The 24057-nt window shown below is 46.5% G+C and overlaps 1 long non-coding RNA gene across 1 annotated transcript; it reads right to left on the bottom strand.

The window, feature by feature from the left end:
• Nucleotides 1-9486: 9486 nt before the first annotated feature.
• LOC128350107 (uncharacterized) lies at nucleotides 9487-23989 on the bottom strand. The gene is made up of 3 exons (XR_008319156.1): nucleotides 23935-23989; nucleotides 19429-19484; nucleotides 9487-9744 (listed from the first exon to the last, which is right to left on the bottom strand). It is a non-coding gene; the product is annotated as an uncharacterized LOC128350107 (long non-coding RNA).
• Between the last annotated feature and the right edge of the window lie 68 nt (nucleotides 23990-24057).

Below are 24057 nucleotides of genomic sequence, written 5' to 3' on the forward strand. Positions count from 1 at the left end.
AGGGGACCCCCCCCCGCCGTACCATCAACACTCTTCCCACCCCCAGCAGCTTTTGTCCAATCAAGGAATCAAACCTACAAAAATCCCCCGTCCAATCAGCAGCTAGCACTTCCTTACACTGGCATTGTTAGTTTTAGAAAAACTTTTGCAGTAAATGACGGAGAGAACGAGGGCGAGGAAGAGCCCAGAAGAAAGGGAAAGAGCGCCCCCTAGTGACGACTTGGCTGCACAGTTTTCCTATTTCCACAGACAGAGTATTAATTCAGGTCACTGTGCGAAGAGCCAGCTCCTGCCTTTTCCTAACGAGAATCCACCTATTTTTATCTTCAGTCGCAGCCTGCTTTTATTTACAGCGTGTTTCCTTGTCTTCCGGGGTCTCCCGTGCCTGTCTTAGATTTCCTTTTTTCCTTGCGATAAAGGTGGGTGGGGATATCAATACAGCATTTCCCCCAATTACACATAAGCAGCCTGACATGAAAACTGAATTTACATGCTAAGCAATATCCAGACAATATCCAGAGCCTTGGCTAATCCTGGTCTCAAGGGCCCAGAGATTTCCTGAACCTGCTGCTGGTGCTAATAAGCCCTTTCCATGACTCTGGACCATTTTAATCCCACTAATAACCCTTGAGATCAAATGTCTTTTTAAAAACTATATTTTCATTACATTCAGCTGGATTGGATACAAATCATTTTGTCATACTGGTATTTTAACTCTGCTATTTTAACAAACTCTGTGGCACACAGCGTGATGCTCTCCACTTGCACCAAAAGCATCAAAATACTCTCCTGTATCTAATAATGTTGTGTTGGTTGCTTTTTTCCCAGTGATTTGGCTTCAGATAAGAAAGACAGCCTCTCTTGTGTATTTTAATCCCAGGGTCCGGTTGTTTTTCAGACATTTGGAGTGTGACATCAGCCCCATCCAGACATTATGTTTTACATCTCACCTATTGTCTCAATACTCATATATTGTCTCAATGTATACATGTTTTCATGTGAATGAATCTGAGTTCATTTTAAAGTGAACCTAAGTACATGCCCCCCAAATGCCTGGTACAGTTAGGTCATGCACTGCAGCATCTGTGTTTAACATAACATGCAAATAATTGTACCTGTGTACACTGTACACTTATTGTACGAGTGTTTAACATAATGTGTGAATATCATTAAAGTCACATCAATGGAGGATATAAAATGAAACACACATTTACCTGAAGGTACAGTTCAGCATCAAACAAGGCCTCAGACAAGAGTTTCTATAACCCATCAGCCTTTTTTGCACCATCAACTACACTTGTGCTATTTCACAAGCATGCCTGTGCTGTGGTTTTCATCTGCTATCTTTTTCTTTTTATCTTCCTGAGACACAACAAGCAGCAAGGCCAAGCTAAGAAGATATGATCTTCTTTACCCAGTTTGTGTCACATCTTTGCCAGGTTGCACTGCAATGAGATGTTCTGTCCCTCCCCTATATTTCCAGCCAAGCAGTAAGATAGATAACAACCTTTCTGCCTTCTGAGAAATGAAAAGAGCAGAAGAGAGGGGAAATACAGAATTTTATTTCCCAGCCTTTTCACTTACTGCAGCCCCAAATCTTGCAAAGACCCTTGCTCAGTTTTATTCACATATCTGTTTACTTAGACTGAATGAATGCACATAAAAGGAACCACAGACTTGAAGGAGAAGGCTTCATACAAAACACTCAGAGCCTGCCTGGTCTTATGCATGTTTGACTCAGAAGTAGAACACAGATGTGTTCACCTGGGTAAATGTCGCTAGGAGAGCAGCCTTAACTTTCTTTGTTGTGTCCATCAAAATATCCATCAAACATCACTTTCAAGAAAATTGCAACTAACTGTTGTTTTACTCTGGATATACACATTATCAATTATGATTACAATACAAAATGTTTCAGATAACCATATTTGGTTGTATGGAATCGTCCCAGGCTCACTTTCCTATGGAAAAGAAGGAAATGTGTCCTAGCCCCTAGGATCTTACTGTATGATGAGATCCCCTGCAGGTGAAGATATGGCGCATATGAATATAAGCTGCACATCACTCAAGTATGCATATATGAAGCTGCCTTAGACAAACCTTGTCTAAGATGGTTTGGATGCAACTTGCAATATCTTTTGCCATTTTTTTCAGCCCACCTGTCTTGGCCAGTCAGTTGCCTCTCAAAAATGGGCAAGACACACTCAAGACAGTATCCTCATTCCATTCCAGCAATCCGCCAGAGTCACCTCCCTTACGCCTAGTATTGTTTATTCTGGCTGGCAGCAGCTCTGTGTAATGGTCTCAGGCAGAGGTCTAGCTCATCATTTGCTGCCCGACTCTCCTTTTACATACACCCCCCCACACACACCTGGAGACTTCTTTGTGCAGAGCAAGTGCTGCATCACTGAGCTATGGCTCACTTCCAGCTAAAAGTGAGCGGCTGTTGCCCAGAAGACCAGCCGCTGGCCACTTCCTACAGGCCACTGGCTCCTGTGAGCAGCTTGCCCACCTCACCTCCCCCTCTCAGAACCTAAGTGGGAAATGTGCAAGCCACAGCTGGATAAAGGATCTGCTCAATTCTGGCCTTTTGGTTCAATGCAGAGAGTAGCAAAGTAAGCATGTTACCTCCTGCTCATCCTCTCCCTCCCAAGCTGCTTGCTTGCCTCCTTGGATCAGTGCCATCTCCCTCACACCCACTTCCAGGCAACAGGCAGTGCTGCTAATTCCACCCTGGGACTGTGGTGCCTGCCTCTCCCTTCCTCTGTAACCACAAACTACTCATATATTAGGGCTGCATCTATCCCCTTACAGTCAAGTCCCTGCTGGCCTCCTCACCAAAGTGCTACTTTGCCATCAACTCCCTTCCACTCGATACAGCACATACTTGATGGATATCTTCTCCAAGGAGCTCTAAGCCTCATGGCAATTAAGTGGACTCGGAGTAGGTTAGGCTGAGAGATGGTGGCCTCCTTCCCCAGGTTTCACAGTTTGCAAGGGAACAAAGCCCACTTCTTTTACATTACACATGTTAAAGCTGCCTTTTGTTATATGAATTGCTGGCTAACAGCCCAGAATGGTCAGCTGATGGGAGCAAATCGCATATTGTATTGTATTGTATTGTATTGTATTGTATTGTATTGTATTGTATAACATTTATATTCCACCTTTCCTGGCAAAATACAGTCCAAGGCAGCATACAGCAAAGATTAAAAAATAATCAGTAGAAAACAAAATACAGGGCGGGGGGGGGAGCAAAAGAAAGAAATAAGAAAACCAAACAATGTCAGACAACAAGCAATGTAACAATCCCAGCTCAGGAAACCTCCTAATACCAGTGGCCATACAAAATCACAATTAAAAAGTGGCATCTTAACCACCCACTGAAAAGCCTCTTTGTGAGCCTCTAAGAGGAGGGTGCTCTACAAAGTTAGTGCCACCACTGAAAAGGCTCTGCTCCTTGTGGCTGCCCAAGAGTCCTCTCTAGGAATGATACTTGCACGCCCTTGCTCCACCTTGTATGTCCTTCAGCAGAAAGTAACGTGACCTGGCCTGATGCTGGCATGGCATCTTCCTAGGACTGGAAAACAAAGGCACCTGGAGCAAGGCCTCAGGTGACAATGTGAGCACACAAGAAGGCTCATACTGGAGAATGCAGCATGTGAGAGGCCCAAGTCCTCAACCATTAAGAGCTTTAAGAGTAATAAGCAGCACCTTGAACTGAGTGGTTAGGAGATCGTTGCAGATCTCTTTGTGTTTTTGAATAAGAGCTTGGGGCAGGTAATACCCCTCCCCAGTGGCGGCACTAGAACAACCCTTGCCTCTCCTAGCTAAAGGGAGGGGTGCAGAAGTGTGTGTATTTCTCTCTTCGGAGGACAACTTCACTGGGGATAAGAGAACAAGAGAGACGTTTGATGGACTGGGCTGAGCCTCCTTATTAATATGTGTGTTGTGTACTCTGATTTTCATGCCCCTCCCAAGAGGAAAAAGGAAAAGGTGCCACTAAATCAATTCCTGCTGTAGAGAGTGGTGATATTTTATGTCGCTACATGTGTTTTATGGTGATAGAGAGACATTAGACGCTTTCTGTTCAATCAAAATGCATAAATAAAACGGAGCAAGCAGCAGAAGCTTGACTCCCACCTTTACCAAGTTCAGTTCATGTCGCTAGAGCATGTAAATGATGTGCCTCACACTGCAGAATCACCTCTCTGGATTTGAACTTCATGCAAATAGTTATGTTGGGAGGGAGGGTTTGTTTGTGTGTGTGTGTGTGTGTGTTCACAATCACAAGACAAAATACAAGTAAGCATGGATGCAACTTGCAATATCTTTTGCCTTTTTTTTTTCAGCCCACCTGTCTTGGCCAGTCAGTTGCCTCGCGAAAATGGGCAAGACACACCCAAGAGAGTATCCTCATTCCATTCCAGCAATCTGCCAGCCTCACCTCCCTTAACTGAGTTCCCTGCACTCCTCCCCCTGTCAAGGAAGAGGAGCCTCTTGGAACTGTAGGCTAGAATTGCTATTAAATCCCTTTGTGCTGGCTGGAAGGAAGAAAAAAAAGGCCAACATTGAGGATTTATGCTGAGATAATGATATTTCTAACCATTGGGCCATGGAAGCCTCCGATGGGGAGGCACTGAGGTCTTCTCATGGAGAGTGCTTGGTCATACATGATGCAGCAACCTTGCTGAAGCTAAACAGAAACAAAATGGAATACTGTAATATAACATTTACACATATACAGACATGCAAAAATATATAATTAAGACTATCAGTATAATATAAGTAGTAAATCTATTAAAAAAACTAGCTGGTCTGGGTGCAGAGCATCTGTGCCTCTAGTTCTCCCTCATTCTCAGCCCTCCTCCCTCATTCTTGGCCCCTTGTTCTCAGCCTTCCCCACTCCCCTCCTCCAATGTTTTTTCTTTCTGGTTGGTTGCCTGGCCAACCGCTTTTTCCAGCCACCTGCCACTTTCTCTTCTCCCCCACCACCACCACCGTCGCCACTTTCTCCCCGCACCTGCCTGCCCACCCACCTGCCCATTCACTGGCCTGTCCATTGGCCTTATGTTCCCCATCGCCATTGCTTTCCTCTCCTCCTCCCCTCGCTCGCAAACTCTCACAAGAGCTGCCATGCATGGGATTAGTGATGGGTATGTCACTCACCCCCTCCCCACTGCTCACTGTCTCACTTCCTGCTCACCTGCCCCCTCTCTGCCGCTCTCTCCCTCACTCCCTGCTCATGCCCTGCCGCTCGCTCGCTCACCCGACCCCTCCCTGCTGCTTGCTCTCTCACTCACCAGTAGTTTCCTCCCAGAGCTACTGAAATAGATATATGATGCGTGGGTGGGTGTTCTGGGTTTGAAGTAGGGAGTACATGGTGAAACCAAGGTTAATACATGCATTGCTTGTTTATGAAATTTATTAAAATAAAATAGTAACCACAACAACTAAGCTCAGGAGCAATTGTGTGGATGGCGTGACTGACTTCCCTGTCCCAGCGCTCCGCCAGTGCCTCAGCAGAACTTCTGGTCATTTGTTGTTGTTAACATTTTGTTTTAATAAATTTCATAAGCAATGCATGTATTAACCTTAGTTTCACCATATATTCTCTGCTTCAGACCCAGAAAATCCACTCACCCACCCATGCATATATATATTTCACACGTCCAGAGGCGTAACTAGGGAAAACGGTGCCTGGGGCAAGCACTGAAATGGTGCCCCCCCCACCGCGCCCCGCGCGCGCCCCCCCCATACTACATTATACTTAGGTTTTTCGTCACAAGCGCCCGCCGCCGCCGCCAAGCCAGGCCACTGACTGGCCGCCAGGCGCCAGCAAAGCAATGGGGGGGCGCAGGCAGCATGGAAGGGACCGCTCGTGGGGAAGGGGGCACCGACGCGCTCCCTTGACTGCTGCTGCGCTGCTGCACTGAGTAGGAAACATTTGTATTAACAAAAAATTAAAAAAAATTTTAAAAAAAATTGGTCATGGCGGCGCCCCCCACGTGGCCAGAAAAGATGGCGCCCGGGGCACGTGCCCCCCCTGCCCCCCCTATAGTTACGCCTCTGCACACGTCAAGTAAATGAAAGGATAGATAGATAGATAGATAGATAGATAGATAGATAGATAGATAGATAGATAGATAGATAGATAAGTAAAATTATCTGTATTAGAAATGGCAGATATAGAAAACGAATAATGTCCTCTCAGTTATGTGAGTCCAGAAAGACTTTCCAGATATCTTCAAATATGCCCATTCTTTCACATTTCTGGAAATAATTTTTTTCATTAACTGCCAAAGTGGCCAATTCTGAACGTCAGTCCACAATGTGGATGTAATCTTCAATTTTCGTTCCTATAAGACCAGTTGTTTGACTCTTAAGAGAACTCTAGAAATCCAAGCCTTTTGTCCAGAATTCAAGAGGATCAACTGACTCAGAAGGCCCAATATTACACAGAAAGGAGAAGGCTTAAACTCAGTGCTTACACACAGTGTAAACTCAGTGCTTTACACACTCAGTGCTTACACACACTCAGTGCTTACACACACAAAACCTATATGCCTTAAAACTTCATTCCGGAACATCACATTTCCAGAACAAGTGATATACATTTGCCTACAGACCCACATCTCCTACAACTGTTATCATTCAGCATTCCTAATGATAATAATTTTGCAGGTAGCAAATAAGTGCTCATAACAAGTTTTTGTTGGATTAACTGAAGGCACTGGCAGTATGCTAGACCATTGCACTTGAGATATCTGTGATTCAAGGTCCCTACACCATTTTTCTCTTACCCCATCTAGTACATTTTTTTTAAAAACTGTCAGGTTGAAGGTATGCACATAAAAACTTCTTGTCAGTTTCTGTTTCCCTTGCCAGGGGCTGAGGGCAGTATAGGCCTCAGAGTTATTTATTTATTTATTTATTTATTTATTTATTTATTTATTTATTTAACTTGTATAACGCCCAAACTTTTGTCTCTGGGCGGTTAACAACAACATAAAAACAATTAAAACCAATATAAAAGGTTAAAACAGTTTAACAATTAAGTTATGGCCCCTGGTTGGCGGTACTCAGTTCTGCAGAGAGCCTGTTGACTTCACAGGCTCCTCTCCTGCAGCACCACCCCAGATAGTATGAGTAACATGGCTCCTTCTCCTGGCAGCCCTCCTCCTGGACTGGCCCCACATTATTGGCCAGCCCCATCTTATATAGCTAGACACATGGGGCAACACTCATGAGACCCCGTCTCACGAGACTTTGGCCTGAACTCTCGTGAGAGTTGCCCCTGGCTTCGCGAGACCACACCGCACTCAAGTGGCATTGTCTAGATACCCTGTGGGGGCCGGACAAAGATTCCCGGGCAAGAGGCAGCTGCATCAGGAACCACGGGTGACAGCACATCTGGTTGGAGGATAAGCTCTCGGGCATCACCTTCCTCCCATGCCCCAACCCACGGCCCGACCTGGGATCCCTGACACTTTTATACATTTGAGAAATTAATTACTGTATGCCAATAGGCATTGAAATCTGGTCTTGGCCGCAGGAAAATCCCTCAGGTTCTTTAGGAAACCATACAGACCCATTAGTCTCCAGGGATGGACCATTTTAATGGGGTGTGCATGAATGGTTTGTGCAGCACTGGTTCCGCTCAAACCAGGGTAAGTTCAAAGGTTTGGTCGTGGACTGAACTGAGGACAGTTTGGTCTATGACTAAACTGAACCAGAACCGGTTCAGGCAAGCCGGTTCTGCATGGTAAAGGGCTGCTGGACGGAGGTGGTGAGAGATGTAAAGAGCTGCTTACCTTGGTGGCGGCTCAATTCTGGCCTCTGTGCATGTACAGAGGCCATTTGCATGGCATCCACACATGTGCAGAGGCCATTTGCGTGGCCTTGGAATTTGCATGGTACCATTTGTCATGCAAATGGTGTGGAGGCCAGAACCATGGCATCCGCGCATACGCAGATGCTACACATGCACGGAAGCCAGAACTGAGCTGCCACCGAGCTGGTGGCTTGGTAAAAAGAAGGGGGGAGTGCCCTTGGGGTGGCCAGCACACTTGGGGGGGGCAAAAGCGGTGCCAGCAGCCACACCAGAAGGGTAAGCAGCTCTTTGCATCTCTTTGAGCCCCCACCCAGCTGTCCCTTACCCCCTGAAGGGCCCCCAACCCCCTGTACTTGTAAAGGGGAACCCTCACCAGATTCCTGAGAACCAGTTTGAAACAGTTCGGCAAGACCTGGAACCAGACCAGGCCAGTCGGTTCAAATCCAGATTGGATTTGAACCAAACCAGCCAAACTGGTTCCGTGTGCACCCCTCCTCCCACCCCTGCGGAGGTTAAGTGCCATAGTCAGACTAAACCTATCAGGTAGTCTATAATTATCCCCCTTGCAAATAATAAATAAATAAAACCCTCCCTCAAGTGTAAAATTTCCAAAGGTGTATTCTCAAGGTGACACAAAGGTTACAGCTTATATATAAAGGGTTACGTCCTTCCTATTAGTTTAAAAAAACCACAGACATTCTTCTTCTTTCATTTATTAAATGACAACCTCAACAAATAACCGAAATTAGAACCACCAAAGCGGAAAAGTATAAACAATAGATAATTTCAGCCCCTCCATTCTCTTTGCTACTCAACCACTATCACCCTTCCCTCAAACCTTCCAGCTCAGCACTCACCTAGTCCACCCCCCGCCCCGCCTCCTCATATGGCTTCTATTGCTGTAGTCCGGTTCAGTTCCAGACATTTCCACGTAGAGCCAGGAATAAACCCTATCTGTAGCCCTGGAGAGCTGCGGCCAGTTTGTTTAGAGCTAGATGGACCAATAGTCCGAGTTCGCATGGAGCAGTTGCATATTATCATATCTGAACTATGTGCCTCATCCCAGAGTATAATGTAGTACCTGCTGGGGTTGAGTCCACTGCTACAAAGCGATTGTCTGACTGCCCAGTCAATTCATGCTGTTTAGAGCATAGACCTTCAGATCTGATTAGGCCCGGTTTGGATTGTGGTGGGCTTTGGTTCTGAGCAATAAATTGTGCACACATAGGATTAGCTGGATTGAAAAGAGCTCACTATCTTATATTCTTATCACTATGCATGTGGCTTCTATATTGCTCAATAAGATTTGGGGTGTGTGTGTGTGTGTGTGTCTGAACAACAGAAACACGAAGAACTCCTGGCCAATTTCTTTCCCCAAAGCAACTGCCAAACATATGCAGTTCCTCCCCCCACCGACACAAGCAAAGAGTACTCCCTAGCAAGCCATTATGGTTGCCTACAACTGCCAGAACATTTGACATCAGTCTATTTAGCCCTCCCATGCCCAGTAAGGGAAGCTAATCCAAGCGACGTATTTCAGGCCAATACATGTGGCCGCAAAGCAAGGACCATCTGTTTGGCATCAAAAGATTTCATTTGTCTTGCAGAAGGGCATCAGCAGTTTCACGCCCAAGCAAAGAGACAGGCACAGCAACAAGAGGGCTGGCCAATGCTGATCCAAGGATTGCATTTGAAGCCTGCGCTGCTTTCCCTTGTAATACAAATGGCTCAAAATGTCAAGTGATCCAACTCTCTTGGGATCACGCCTGAGTCCCATCAGAAGGCCTGTCCTCAGAAAGCACGGCTGAGCCCGTCTCCAAACACTGGCACAGAAAGATCTTTGTTTATGAATGCTGATGGACGAGGACACCTGGTTATTTCTCCCTTTGATTCTTCTTGTGCTGTCTTGGCTGGAAAAAGATAAAGAAATCCCTCTTCTGTACCATCAAGAGAAATAATAATAATTTTGAAAAATCATTAAATTACATGTTTGGACACCTCGGTCTTTATGAGATTTGGGGAAGTGGGAATGAGGCAGCCTTGAAGATTAGCACATTGATGTAAAGGAGGGGAAGGACACCAACCATCTTGCCATTTCTCACAGATTAAAGGACCTAATTTCCCCCCTCCTAGTGCAATCTTGCAGGAGCCCTTGTAGTAACTGATTACCACAAACTGAAGTTGCTAGTCTTTTCCAGAGCTAGAGTGACCACACAGGGAATATAGATTAGGGATGTGTGAAACGTTTCGGATACAAAATGTTTTTTGCCCAAAACAGCCTGTTTCGGGTGTTTTGTAGACAAAACAAAACACCCATTTTCCAGATCCAAAAGTTTTGTATACAAAACAAAATGCCCCTGTTTCGGCTACAAAACATTTTGTTGTTTCGGACCTCCATTTTGTGGTCATCTCTGAGTCAGTCTCCATTTTGTGTTTGACATCTCTTTGAATTTCCCACCCTTCCAGCCTTCTGATCGGTGACCTAAATCATGGGCTGACCTGCTGACAATTCCCTCCTTGTTCCGCATTGGCTCTTTTGCTTCTTCCCACTCTTTACTGACCCCACATTGGCCAGGGGAAGGGTTGCTAACCCATGGGGTGCTGGGTTCTGCTGTTTCTGTGGTGTTCTGAGTGTAGATTCTCTGGTAGCATATGAGAGTGGATTCTTGTTTTTCACTGAAAATCTCATATTCTACCAGAGAATCTACAATGAACACCTCAGAAACAACAAAACCCAGTACCCCACAGGCTTGTGCGTATGGGGTGGTTGGCACCCTATGTGCACTACACAACCCCTCGCCCCCCCAAGTAGAATTATGGGGCTGCTGAAACCTCCATTATTCCCTATGGGAGAAATCTTAAAGACACGTAAACTTCAACAAATCACAAAAGATCAGCCCTTTGCCCAATTCCTTTGAAATAATTCTGGAAGTTTCCTTGCCCCCATTGGGCATTACCACCCACCACACTCTGCTCTGGGTCATCCCTTTCCCCTTGATTTGAAGCGATACATTTGCTGGAATCCCCATTATTCCCTATGGGAAAATTCTTAAATATGTGTAAACTTAAAAAAAAAAATCACACACACACACACACACACACACACACACAAATCAGCCATTTGCCTAATTCCTTTGAAATTTGGGTGGTAGCTTCCACCCATTGGACACTACCACCACCACCCACTCTTTTTGCCCTGGGACCCTTTCTAAAAATCCAAATCGATTCGGAAAATTTGGCTACAAAACAAAACAGGGCTGATTCGGATTCAGAAGATTTGGGTACAAAACAAAACGGGGATGTTTCGATTCGGATACAAATCAAAACAAGAAAATTCCAAAATGCACACCCCTAATATAGATTACCACAGATCATGGAAACATCCTATTAGAGATTATTCTTCACCCCTTTAAGGCCAAACACTTGGCATGGCCTTATGTATGGACCACAAAGGAGGGGAACAAATGTCACTGAGACCTGAAAGAAGGGGCTTCTTGCTCTTCTTCCCATCCCACGTCCTTGACTTACTGGCTCACTTTCGGCTCTGGATCAGAGGACTGGTCTTGATTCAAGCAACTCCTCTCCAGCAAGTTCTCTCCAGGAAGTGAGGGGGAGGAGTATCAGGCTACATCCCTCCCTCCTCCTCTTCATCTGACTGGCTGGCTAGGGCTCAGGTTCAACACACACCTCCCTCCGCCTGACTGGTATATATGTATTCCCAGACAGCAGGCTTTATTGTAGGTTTTCTGCAAGGCTTTACTGCAAGTTGCCCCAAAAAACCAATGCAAAAGTGGATTTTATTTACCCTGGATATAAATTGGGTTACACTCTTAATGTGTGATGAAAAATCCAAATTGTGTGTGAAGTGCTCCCTGATAGCTTGCAGGGACATTGGAGTAAATTTGGCCAATATGTGAATGCACATCCTCCATTCCCTCCAAAATGTAATGTAATGTAATGTAATGTAATGTAATGTAATAAATAAATAAATAAATTCCAGACAGGGTGCAAACTATAAGCCGGGAGTGTCTGATACTATCTGCATAGGAGGTGAAGTGTTTGATATTATCTGCATAGGAGTGAGAGAAAGGGCATGCCAATAATGTTTTGTTTTTCACTAATTCCTTAGCTTTCTTTAGCAGCAAAGACAAAGGAAAGAGAAGAAAGCAGGGGGTCTAGGGCTGGGCCCATCTTCACTTTTTGCCACAGGGCCCGCTCCAACCTTGTTATGCCCTTGCCACAAACCACACTGGGTTCACCAACCTCAAACCAAGAGTGATTGCTGCTTCCACCCATGATCCTTTAGACTGGAAATGGGGAAATGGGAACTGAAAAATACACAGCCCAAGGAGTACTGGGGATCTGGGAGATATTTCTTTTTCTCCCCCTTACTATTTCAGGATAACATGAGTCTGTCCAAGGCCCCTCCAAATCCTTAACATTATATTCCAAGTAGTTTACGACCAAATAAGAAGGTTTGCTAAGGATTTTCAGAAATGTTTTGTATGATCCAAGATAGAACTCTATGAGGCTATTCCGACGATCAGACAAAATTGGGCTAGGAGAGCCTAGCTTGATTTCTCCTGATCATGGTGACCACCAGGCTCGCAGGCGAGCCTGGTGGCCTCCAGGTGGTTAACCCGCAAAAATCCCCCTCCCCTTAAAGCCAAACTATCCCTCCCCTTGCGAGCGCTCCACAAACCCGTTTTTTTTTTTTTTTTGCTCGCGAGTTGCCATGGTGTGGCTCCACACTGCAGCTACTCATGAGGAGACCCCCAACCAGGAGGCTGAAAAGCAGCCTCCCAGCTCCCTCGCGCAGGGCATGCTGGAGCTTCCAAGGGCCGCGCGGCCCCTAATCCCCCCCGCCCCCACCGGCTCCATAACAGAACCGGCAGTCATGTGGGCAGCCGATCCGGGCTAAGCTCGCTCTCCCCTTAACCCCCTCATAGCTCTTCTCACTAATTGTGAGAAGAGCCTCTATGAGGTCATTCACACAATCAAAAACTATATTCTATCTGCATTTGGGAACAGTGTGTGCTCCCTATTTTCAGTTGTGTGGAAGCAAGTTCAGAGGAAAACCAGGGGTAGAAATGATTGTGTGGAAGCAAGGTAGGAGGAAAACCTGGGTAGAAGAGATACAAAGGAAGCAAGGTAGGAGGAAAATCTGGGTAGCTTTTCCTCCTACCTTTCTTCCACACAATCACTTCTACCCAAGTTTCCTCTTACCTTGTTTCCACACAATCAAAAATTGGGAGCACACACAACTCACAGACCTGGGTAGAACACAGTTTTTGAGGTCATTCACACAATCAAAAACTGTTCTTCCTGAGTTTGGGAGCTGTGTGTATTCCCAATTTCCAGTTGTGTGGAAGCAGGTTTGGGAGCACACACAAACCCAGGTTGAACACAGTTTTTGATTGTGTGAATGACCTCAACGTTTGAATAAGGCTTCAGTTTCACACACAAAAGAGAGTCTGAAGTCTCTTTCTTCTTATCACTTTCCTCATCAGCTACAACAAGCTGTCCCGGAAATTCAGGGCAGCTTTGAGATATCCTCAGTTCAGCACCAGGAGCAATTGTCAGAGACAAATGGAGAATTTCTGAAATCCTCTGCATGTGCCTAGAACTCTGCACTATACCCAGTGTCTTTCCAGGTCCAGTTAGGAAACCATATCTAGATGTTGGGAAAGCATACACTGGAAAAAGTTTAAAGTTGGAAAAGCATAAGTTGTGAATAATGATAATGCGCATGAACTGAAGTGGGGGAAACAGGAAATTCCTGTTCAAAGGAGTGATTGTGAAAATGTTCAAAGCGGCAGATGTGAGTTTAGCCTGAGAAAGCTGCCTTCATCCTACCCATGTGAAATCTGGACAAATCACAGCTGGTGTGGAGAGGTGGTTAGAGCATCAGACCAGGAGCTGGGAAACCACGGTTCAAATCCCCATTCTGCCCTGAAGGTCAGTGAGTGACCTTGGACCAGTTGCTATATTTCAGCCTAGCCTGCTTCACAGGGTTGTTGTGAGGATCCAATAGAGTGGGAAGGAACTTGTATGCCACTCCGAGCTCTTGGAGGAAGGTTGGGACAGAAATGTGATAAAAGTCATAGCACACATCCTGTGGGAACCAAATGACATTAGTTATTCACAGTAGTACAGTAGTGGAGCTAGGCAGCAAGAACTAGACATTTCTCCCCATAGGAGGTTATCTGCCAGTGCCAGGGACCAACAAGTCAATAGGGAGTATTTAAGGCTTGATGGGCCATCATCTGGCAAGGAAGAAAAGGAATTTAGCAGACATATTATCTGTAAGACTGGAAGGCTTTGATCAGGGGAAAGACCTTCGCAAACAAATGGCAGTTAGAGCTGGCAAAGTTTGGCCTTCCAGGAATGGGTCAGAGAGAACAAAGGGATTTTTTCATTTGATACAGAAGAGAAATCATACCTCCCCTTTGGTCAAGAGAGTTTCAAGATTGAAATACAGATTATCCTATTTTAATACAGCGTATATTGCCTAGCTTTACGCCACAACCGATTACTGCCTGGCAGTTTATCTCTGGGCTGACAGATACTTCAAAGGAAAGGCTTTTAGGTACAGTCAACAATGGTTAGCTAAACAGAGGTACAGAGAGAAATAACAGCATATGCGCAAGATCTGTTTTATCACAGCGGGCTTTTTATCGTATATTTGATGTGTCTGATGCCCAAGCTCAGTGTCATTCTGCATCAGCCCGAAAGAGGCTTTGAGGCGAGTCTCACAATCAGTGAGACCCACCGGAGGGGGTTCTGTGGGGAGAGTGGGCTTAGACCGCTCTCCCCGCAGACGATCAGGGCTGCAGCCCTGGGCGGCCGGATCGGCTGCCCACACGACAGCTGGCTCCGTCATGGAGCTGGTGAGGGCTGCAGGGATCTGTGGAAAGCAGGCTAAGCTCCCTTAGCCAGATTTCCACTGATTGTGAGAATCACCTCATGGTTTCCTAACTGGGACCAGAAAAACACTGGGGCGATTCTCACGATCAACAAAAATCGGGCTAGCAGAGGCTAGCCCGATTTTTGTTGACCGTAAGAACCACTGGGCTCACAACCGAGCCCGGTGGTTCTTGAGCGGGTAACCCGCTCAAGAACCCCTGCTAAAAAACAGGTTTGTGGAGCGAGCGTTCCAGCAAATCTGCTTTTTAGGACCGTGAGTAGCCGTGGCGTGCCTTCGCAGCGCGCCTACACATGAGTAGACCCCTGGCCAGGAGGCAAAAAGCTGCCTCTCGGCTCCGGGGGTCTCCCCAGTATGCCCTGCGCACTCGTGCAGGGCATACTGGGGCTTGCGGAGGCCTCACAGCCCCCGCTCCCCCCACCCCCCGCTGGCTCCGTCACAAAGCTGGCCATCATGTGGGCGGCCAATCCGGCCACCCAGGGCTCCCTGCCCGCTCGTGAGTGGGGAGAGCAGGCTTAGCCTGCTCTTCCCTCTCACTGCCCCAAACCGGGTCTCACTGATCGTGAGACCCAGTCCACTAGATGCAATCCTTGAGGCACCTCGCACATGCAAAGGACTGCAGAAACTGTCCGTTTGCCTCCTGGAGGCTTTACAAACAGGGCTGTTACCCTGAATCTCCTCCGGAAGAGACTTACCCTGAAGTCCTTTCAAGATCCTCCACACACAAATTTGTCTTGTGAATTCTAGCTTATCTCAATGGATTTCTGGGTTTCTAAAATGCTGATTTAAAGCTACTTTTTCTGAAAACGCAGGAGCAAATAGGGAGAGGCACTGACATACAGTGGCATCCTTAGCATGATAAGAGGGATACTCTCTTTAGAAATGCAGACATAGCTCTTTAGTAATCTCTCTCCCACCCACCCCCACCCCCCATTGGCTAGAAGGAAAACACACCCCACTCCCATTGGCTAGAAAGAAAACACAGAGGCATGACATGTGAACTTGCATCAAAACAAAACCTGAGAGCAGAGCAGACAAAACCTCAATGCCGCGCATGTGATTTGAAGTGGCTTCACTCAACATTTACCCCACAGCATGAAGCCATGTGAGAATAACTCCCTGGTGTTGAATTGTTCCCGGTACTGAATATTGATTGTAACTCCTGGTATTGAATTTAGGATTCTTTTGAAGTCACTCTGAGTTTCAGGGACAGCTTGTCATAACTCAGGAGGCCACAAGAAAGAGACTTTGAGGTCATTCACACAATCAAAAACTGTGTTCTACCTGGGGTTGAGAGCTGTGTGTGCACTTCCAGTTTTCAGTTGTGTGGAAGCAAGGTAAGAGAAAAACCTGGGTAGAAGTGATTGTGTGGAAGAAAGAGAGGAGGAAAAGCTACCCAGGTTTTCCTCCCATCTTGCTTCCACACAATCACTTCTACCCAGGTTTTTCTCTTACCTTGCTTCCACACAACTGAAAACTGGAAGTGCACACACAGCTCTCAACCCCAGGTAGAACACAGTTTTTGATTGTGTGAATGACCTCTTTGTCTTCAAGCTTCTCTTTGGGCATGAGAACCATGTGTAGCCTTTTGGAATAAAACCTATAACAACTTGGCCAAGACATCTCAGAAGGAACCACAACAGCCAAGAGACAGAGAACAGAGGAGTTCAAATTTAAGGCTGATTCTTAAAGAGGCTTTGGGGCTATGCACATCACCATGCTGCATGCACGCATGAAGGCAGGTGGGGGAAGCAGGGTTCAACCTACTTTCCCCAGATGACTGCTCATAGCCCCAAAGGCATAAAAGCTACATGCCCACGCAACCAGTGCTATCAGGAGCAACATGGATGAATCTCTGCACTGCTGTTCCCTACAGCACGGGTATAGGGATGTGTGAACAGGTCTGGCAGTTTGATGGTCCGGAGGTTCGGGGGTTGGGGATAGAACTGAACCCCCACTCAGTTCTATCCGAACTGGAACCAAACCTCCGGACATGTTCGCAATTTTTTCTTTTAAAAAAATTAATTGAATTTAAAGTACGTTTAGCCCCCTTCGAGGGGCTTCCTGTATGCCACGGGTGTCTGTGTGTGTGTGTGTCTGCGAAGGTTCCCCCTCCCCCGCCGGCCTCTGAAGTCACCGCTGCGGCCCAGGAAATTGATCATTTTTGGCCCATTCGGGCCATTTTGGCCACTGCTGTGCATGCGTAAATGACCCCTGCGAGCCTGGCATGACCCAGAGCCTCACAGAGGTCATTTGCGCATGCACAATGGCCATTTTGGAAAAAACAAACTGCCCTCTGCACATGCGCAAATGACCTCTGCGAGGCCCTGGGTCATGCCAGGTCTCACAGGGATCATTTATGCATGCACGGCAGTGGCCAAAATGGCTGCCATTGCGCACCGTGGAGGCCCGAAAATGATCAATTTCCCAGGCTGCAGCAGTGACTTCAGAGACCGGGGGGGAGGGGGAAACTTCACGGACCCTCCCCCCTCCATGGCATACAGGAAGTCCCCCAAAGGGTCTAAAGGTACTTTAAATTCATGTAATTTTTTTAAAAAAATTGCGAACGTGTCCAGACAGGACAGGACCGCGGGGGGGGGGGGGGCGGGTTCGATGGGGGTCGGACCAGACTTGGCCGGTGAGGTTCGAGTCTGGTCTGGACTCAAACTGAACTGGGCCAGAAGGTTCCGTGCACACTCCTACACGGGTAAATAGAGGCTGGGACTCATTGTCCCAGCCTCCAGGAATCCTACAATGCACTGCACAACATGTGTGATACATTGGGGCATTCCCCCAAGAGATGGATGCTCTAGGTACTTGTCTCTGTGTCTGCTGCAGCTAAACATAGCCCCAGTGAACACATGATCTGGTAGCCTGGGTTAAAGGAGCGCTCACTCTCTTAACCTCAGGTAACAGCTGGGCTAAAAAGCAGGGCTAGGGAGCACTGGCCTGCCAGGATAGGGCCAGATCCTGGCCGTTCTCACACGTAGCCTAACCCTGGCTGGGCATCCCTAGCCTGGGGTTAGGCTGTGTGTAAGAATGGCCTCTTTGACAAGGTTAATGGCTGGTGAGGAAAGGGTTTACACTTGAAGACCATAGGCTGCTTCCATGCCTTAGGAACATAGGAATGTAGGAAGCTGCCGTATAATGTGTCAGACCATTGGTCTATCTAGCTCAGTGTTGTCTACACAGACTGGCAGCGGCTTCTCCAAGGTTGCAGGCAGGAATCTCTCTCAGCCCTATCTTGGAGAAACCAGAGAGGCAACTTGAAACCTTCTGCTCTTCCCAGAGCGGCTCCATCCCCTAAGGGGAATATCATACAGGGTTCACACATGTAGTCTCCCATCCAAATGCAACCAGGGCAGACCCTGCTTAGCTAGGGGGACAAGTCATGCTCGCTACCACAAGACCAGCCTTTCCCAGAGGGGAGTTGAAGTCCACGAAAGGACAAAGATTTGATTTGGTTCCCCTGCTTTGGTGCATCTGCACAAAGCGTATTTTTGAGAGGGAAAGGAGGGGAATGATTGCCACATATCCAGGACTGGCCTGGAAAGTCCAGGAATTGGATATCCTGTCCAAGATGTAGGTATAAGGTCATGGTGGATGAAAAAGGTGCAGGAAGGAATTTGAGCAGGAAGACTGCTTTAACAAATTGTACCAATTTTTCTGGTGCTTTCCTCCAGGCATTGCAGCTACATACTGTCAAGGTTTATAAGCCCCATATTCTTATCTTTTCTCTAGCACCTGTGCTGTTGGCGGGCTAGGTTGGCACTCACTATATGGCTCAGTAACCCCCTTCCACTCCTTTCTGGATCATCCCTAGAGTTAGCAAGGGTGATAGTTGGCCTCTGAGTTGAGCTATGAAGTATGTGTCCATTTCTTGGGATAAATGACCTCAGAACAGTGGTACATATGCTGGTAACCTCCAGACTGAATTACTGAAATGTGCTCTGTGTGGGCCTGCCCTTGTATATAGTCTGGAAAGAAACTACAGTTGGTCCAGAATGTGACAGCCAGGTTGGTCTCTGGGTCCATGTTACTCCCATATTGAAAGAGCTACACTGGCTGCCAATAAGTTTCTGGGCAAAGTACAAGGTGCGGTTATAACCTATAAAGCCCTACTTGGCTTGGCCCCTAGGTATTTAAGAGAATGTCTTCTTCGTCATGAACCCTACCACTCATTGAGATAATCAGGAGAGGTTTGTCTACAGTTGCCCCTGACTCGTCTGGTGGCTACTTGGGGACAGGACTTCTCCGTTGCTGCCCTGAGGCTTTGGAATATGCTCCCTGCTGAAATAAGAGCCTCCCCATCTCTGACAGCTTTTAAAAAGTCTTTAAAGATGCATCTGTCCACCCAGGCTTATTAGTAAATATTATTTTAAGTGTTTTAACACTGTTTAAAAATATTGCTTAAAATTTTTGTAAATTGTTGTAATGTTTTAATGTTTTCCATTATTATTTTTGCTTTAACTAATGTTGTCCTTTATTTTGTTTTAACTGATGTTTTAACTTTTTCTGTTGTTTGTTTTGCTTTGTTGTAAACCACCCAGAGACGTACGTTTTGGGTGGTATAAAACACGTTGAATGAATGAATGAATATGGACAGAGAGAGCCCCCTTTCCTCCAATGGCACTGGTGGGGTCCCATTTCTCTCTAGAACACTCATTACCTGATGCAGCGCCTGCAGTCTTGTGAGGGGTCCTCTAAGCCAACAGGAAGTATCTCCTGTGTAAAGTAAGGCAGGAAGAAATGCAAAGCTCAGCAGGGCTTAAACGCAATGGTTCTTTATTGTTACAGTACAAAAGACGAAGCTCTGCAGAAGCTCTACCCTCAGCTACTGCTCCTGGAACTGTCTGAGCTCCTTACCCTCTTCTGCAAAGAGCACTATAGAGAAAAATGTTTGGAACAGACTCCACTGTCAAGCACTTTTTCCAGGCCCAGTAAAAAAAAAGGGGGGGGAGTCTGGAAATGTGCACACACATACACACACACCCAACAATTGGGTCCAGGAATTCTCTCTGATGAACCCTATGTACAGCACCAGAGGAGGAATATAGGGAGCTTGTTGGCAGGTGTGCGTCTAACAGGCCCTGTGCTGTCTGTGCTATCTATGCTGGTGCTGAATTATTGATTGCATGTATATCCCACCTTCCTTCCATCATGGAACTTGGGGGAGATGGGGTTCCAGGCAGTGTTTTGCATCCAAATACTGACCAGACCTAGACCAGCTTTGCTTCAGCAGGATGGTGGTCTCTTGTATCCAAACAATGCGGCAGCACAAGCAATTATATTCTGTATCGAAGCCCTGTACATTGCAGGTGAGTGTCCATTGCCATCATATGTCAACTTTGATTTGAATAGCATTCGACTCTTGGTTCCAGTACAGACCCAGTGGTTTTGCTAGACAAATCAGTTACAGATTTTCCAGGGCAAACATACACAGGGTGCAATCCATATCCTGTGCACTGCAAAAGTTACATTGGTTTTCGTAGATCTGGATTGCCACCATAGTGGCCTGATTTCTGCAGTCTTTTCTGTTAGTATTGATATCCTTTAACACACTCTCTCTCTCTCTGTGCTATGTGTCTCAGTTACACTTCCATTTAAAAAGTGAGATACTCAAATAAGGGGAACTAGATAATCCAGCGCAAAGCATCTGCGCCCCTAGTTTGCCGATGCCACTTTCTCCCCCCACCCCAGCTTTTTTGCCTGCCTGCCCCCGCCACATTCTCCCCCCCAGCCCATCTTCTTCCCTGCCAACCCCCTGCCTGCCATCTTCGTCCTTCCCCACCTGCCGGCAGTCTGTTTCCCTGCCTGCCCCCTGTCCGCTGTCTTTGTCCTTCCCTGCCTGCCGCCATCCACTGTCTTCATCCTTCCCCACCTGCCACCATTTTTTTTCAGCTGGCTGGCCCGCTCCCTATATAAATAATGGCTCCCTGTCCCCAAAGGGTTCACGATCTAAAAAAGAAACATAAGATAGACACTTGCAAGAGCCACTGGAGAGTTGCTGTGCTGGGGATGGATAGGGCCACTGAAACAGAAATGGGGGGGCAGGTGTCTGAGGGGGCACTTGCCCCTCTTGCCCCCATGGAGCTGCCCTTGGGGACAGGGCCATAGCTCAGGGATGGGGCTGTAGCTCAGTGGTAGAGCATCTGCTTTGCATGCAGAAGGTCCCAGGTTCACTCCCTGGCATCTCCAGGTAGGGCTGGGAAAGACGCCTGCCTGAAATTTTGGAGAACTGCTGCCCATCAGCATAGAGTAGACAATACTGAGCCAGACAGACCAGCGGTCTGACTGGGTATAAGGCAGCTTCCCTTGGTCCTATGGAGGTATCTTCTGCATACAGACAATGTGCTCTACCTCTCAGTTACAGCCCCATCCCTCATAGGAGGGAAGTCAGCATTGCCTTCCCTTGCAGCACAGGGCTTGCTGCACTATTTGGTCTGTGGGCATCTTCTGCAGTCCATCTTATTGAGCTGTACAAGGCTGTTGATGGGTGGTTCTGCCCTGTTATACACAGAAGCCTTTGGGATTCTTCTCCCTCTATGAATTGTATTTCTTCTTTTAACAATCAACCACCTCATAAAAGGGAACATGATGTGACAACTTAGAATTCTTATTCTTATATATAGAAGAGGTCCCATCTCTGTATGAAGAGAGCAAGTCGTCTGAAAAGCCTGGGCTGTAACGGGGGCTTAGGAAAGGTGGCAGCAGCCCTCTGAGGGTGGGTGCCACACCCTACCTGTTGTCACTGGGCGTGCTGCCTCACACAGGCCATGCCTCTTTCAGCATGCAGACGCAGGGTGTACTGATGGCGCCGGCCACGGACATGCAACTCATCCAGCTAGCAAACACTTTCCTCTCCCTTGCAAGTGCCCCTGCATCAGTATGCTGTTGCAGACAGAAGAGGCGTGGCCAGTGCAGGGCAGCACATCTGGTAGTAGCTTCAACAGTGGGGGAGTCTCTGGGATAAGGAGGGTCACTGGGTGTGAGGGACACCAGGACCAGGTCCCTAAACCCCACCCTCATAGCCTAGGAACATCCTGTCCCCATGTCCAATGGCAGCTGAGCCACTGGGGTGCAAGGTTTAGAGCAGAGATTCTCAATGTGAATCAACTTAATGGTCAGCTTAATCGTCAACTTAAGTATGCAGTACACCACTCTGGGTTCCTTGGAGGAAGAGCAGGATATAAAATGTGAAAATAAATAAATAAAATAAATACTGTTGAGTCCCCAGACGTCATTGGACTTCAGCTCCCATAATCCCCAGCCCCAGTGGCCTTTGGTTGGGTATTATGGGAGCTGAAGTCCAATAATATCTGGGGACTCGACATTGAGAATCCCTGGCTTAGAGTACTTGAAAAGCTGGTAAAATCATTGAGACTTGCACATGCTGAACTCCATTCCAGACTGCATCCTCAAAATGTTTCAATTTTTACTGTAAATAAACCTTGAATGTGCCAATGTTTGCAATTAAATAAGCAATCACATTTCTTTTTAAAACATCGGTGACATGAGAGAGACTTTAAATCAGCCACTAGAGAAGGATTTCACACTTTCCCTAGGAAATTAAACAGCTGTCAAGACGCTATAGCAGACTTAGCAGAGTACTTTGGTAATGACACTCAGAACGGCTAAACTAGAATCCTGGGTTGTGCTCCTCGCATACAGTTCAAGTCTGCACTGCAGTAGAGCTGCTGGGTCCCAACCAGGGATGGGGCCATTGCTTAGTGGTAGAACATCTGGTTTGCATGCAGAAGGTTCCAGGTTCAATCCCTGGCCTTTCCAGATAGGGCTAGGAAAGACTCCTGCCTGAAACTTTGGAAAGCTGCTGCCAGCCAGTGTACCCAGTACTGAGCTAATGGTCTTACTTTGTATAAGGCAGTTTCCTATGTTCTGGTTTTAATCCAAGTAATCATCATCATCATCATTTATACAGCATTTTAAAAGTTTTTGGAGAGTTTTATATTGAGTTATCTCCAAAGATATCTCCAAAATCTTTACAATCTGTGGTGTAAGCCAATATTATCTCCATACTGCAGATAAGTAAGTCAGTGGATCCCATGTGTGTTACTTGGAAGTAAGTCCCACTGAGTTCAACAGGGCTTACCTCCAAGACACTGTGCGTGTAGCATTAATTTGCAAATGTAGGGACCTCATACAGCCTGCATATACTGTATGGTGAAGTCACACCACCTTCTTTCTTGTAAAGCAAAGTGATTATGTGAAGTAGATTCCCCCCCACCCCAAACAGCAAACGTGGAACCACTGTGCATGTGCAACACTGATTGTTCTTCTACTGCACAGGGTCATGTTATTTCACTAATAACAACAAATATGTTTTATAACTTGCTAGACTATTGTTAATGTGATATTTAACATCTATTCTAAGCATCACACTTGTGCTCTTTAAGTCCCCATATACTACTGTATGCCTAAGTTACACGTAACTAAAATAAATGCATATCCTTCTTCTATTTCCCTCCTCTCCATTTTCCTTCCCTTCTTCTGTTATATCCCGAGTCAAACGTTCAGTTGTGAGCTTGTTGGGGCAGGGCTCTGTCCTCTTGCACTGTATACTGTATCTTGCACACCGACTGCATTATTTAAACAATACATAATAATTTATTGTTATGCTGCCTCTAGTTGTCACTTCCCCAAGTGGTGAGACATTTCAGCGGCCAACAGCACACCTTGGTTTCTGGTTTCTTTTGGAAGGATAATCATTGCAGACAGATGGTGTCTTTGCAGTGTTTGGTTTATTTATACAAATAGACCGGCTGAACATGGGATGAAAATAGAAGATCACAGATCGTCACTAGAACTCAGCAACAGGACACATCAGAGCGGCCAGTCCCTGCATCCTGAGATGCTGCAGTTTTCTGCCTTAGCTGATCCATTCCAGGCTCCCTCTCTAAAACCCATCCTGGAGTCTCTCTCATCTACCTGTTTGCCTATATTCTTTTCACTCTGGCTTCACACGCACACGATGTTGCTCCTGTATGTTCTTGGCATGAGTACTTATGTCTCCTCTATAAGTTATTTTGTACATCAAAGGCATTACCTGTTTTCATTCCTTAGCTTGCAGTGCTGGAATTTATATTTTTAAAAAGTAAGTGTTAAAAAGAAAGAGTAGCTTTTTGAAGGCCAGCAGTTAAGCTATTTTGTTGTATACCTGTATTAGACAATGGCTGGTCTCCTTCAGCTCACTGGTTCAGCATCCTTGGCTTTAGACCTGGTTGCCAAGTAACAATCCTTTGTGACATCACAGTGAACATTCAGCCTTTGTGACTTGGCT

Source organism: Hemicordylus capensis, chromosome 3 (genome assembly GCF_027244095.1).
Source record: "Hemicordylus capensis ecotype Gifberg chromosome 3, rHemCap1.1.pri, whole genome shotgun sequence".
NCBI lineage: Eukaryota > Metazoa > Chordata > Lepidosauria > Squamata > Cordylidae > Hemicordylus > Hemicordylus capensis.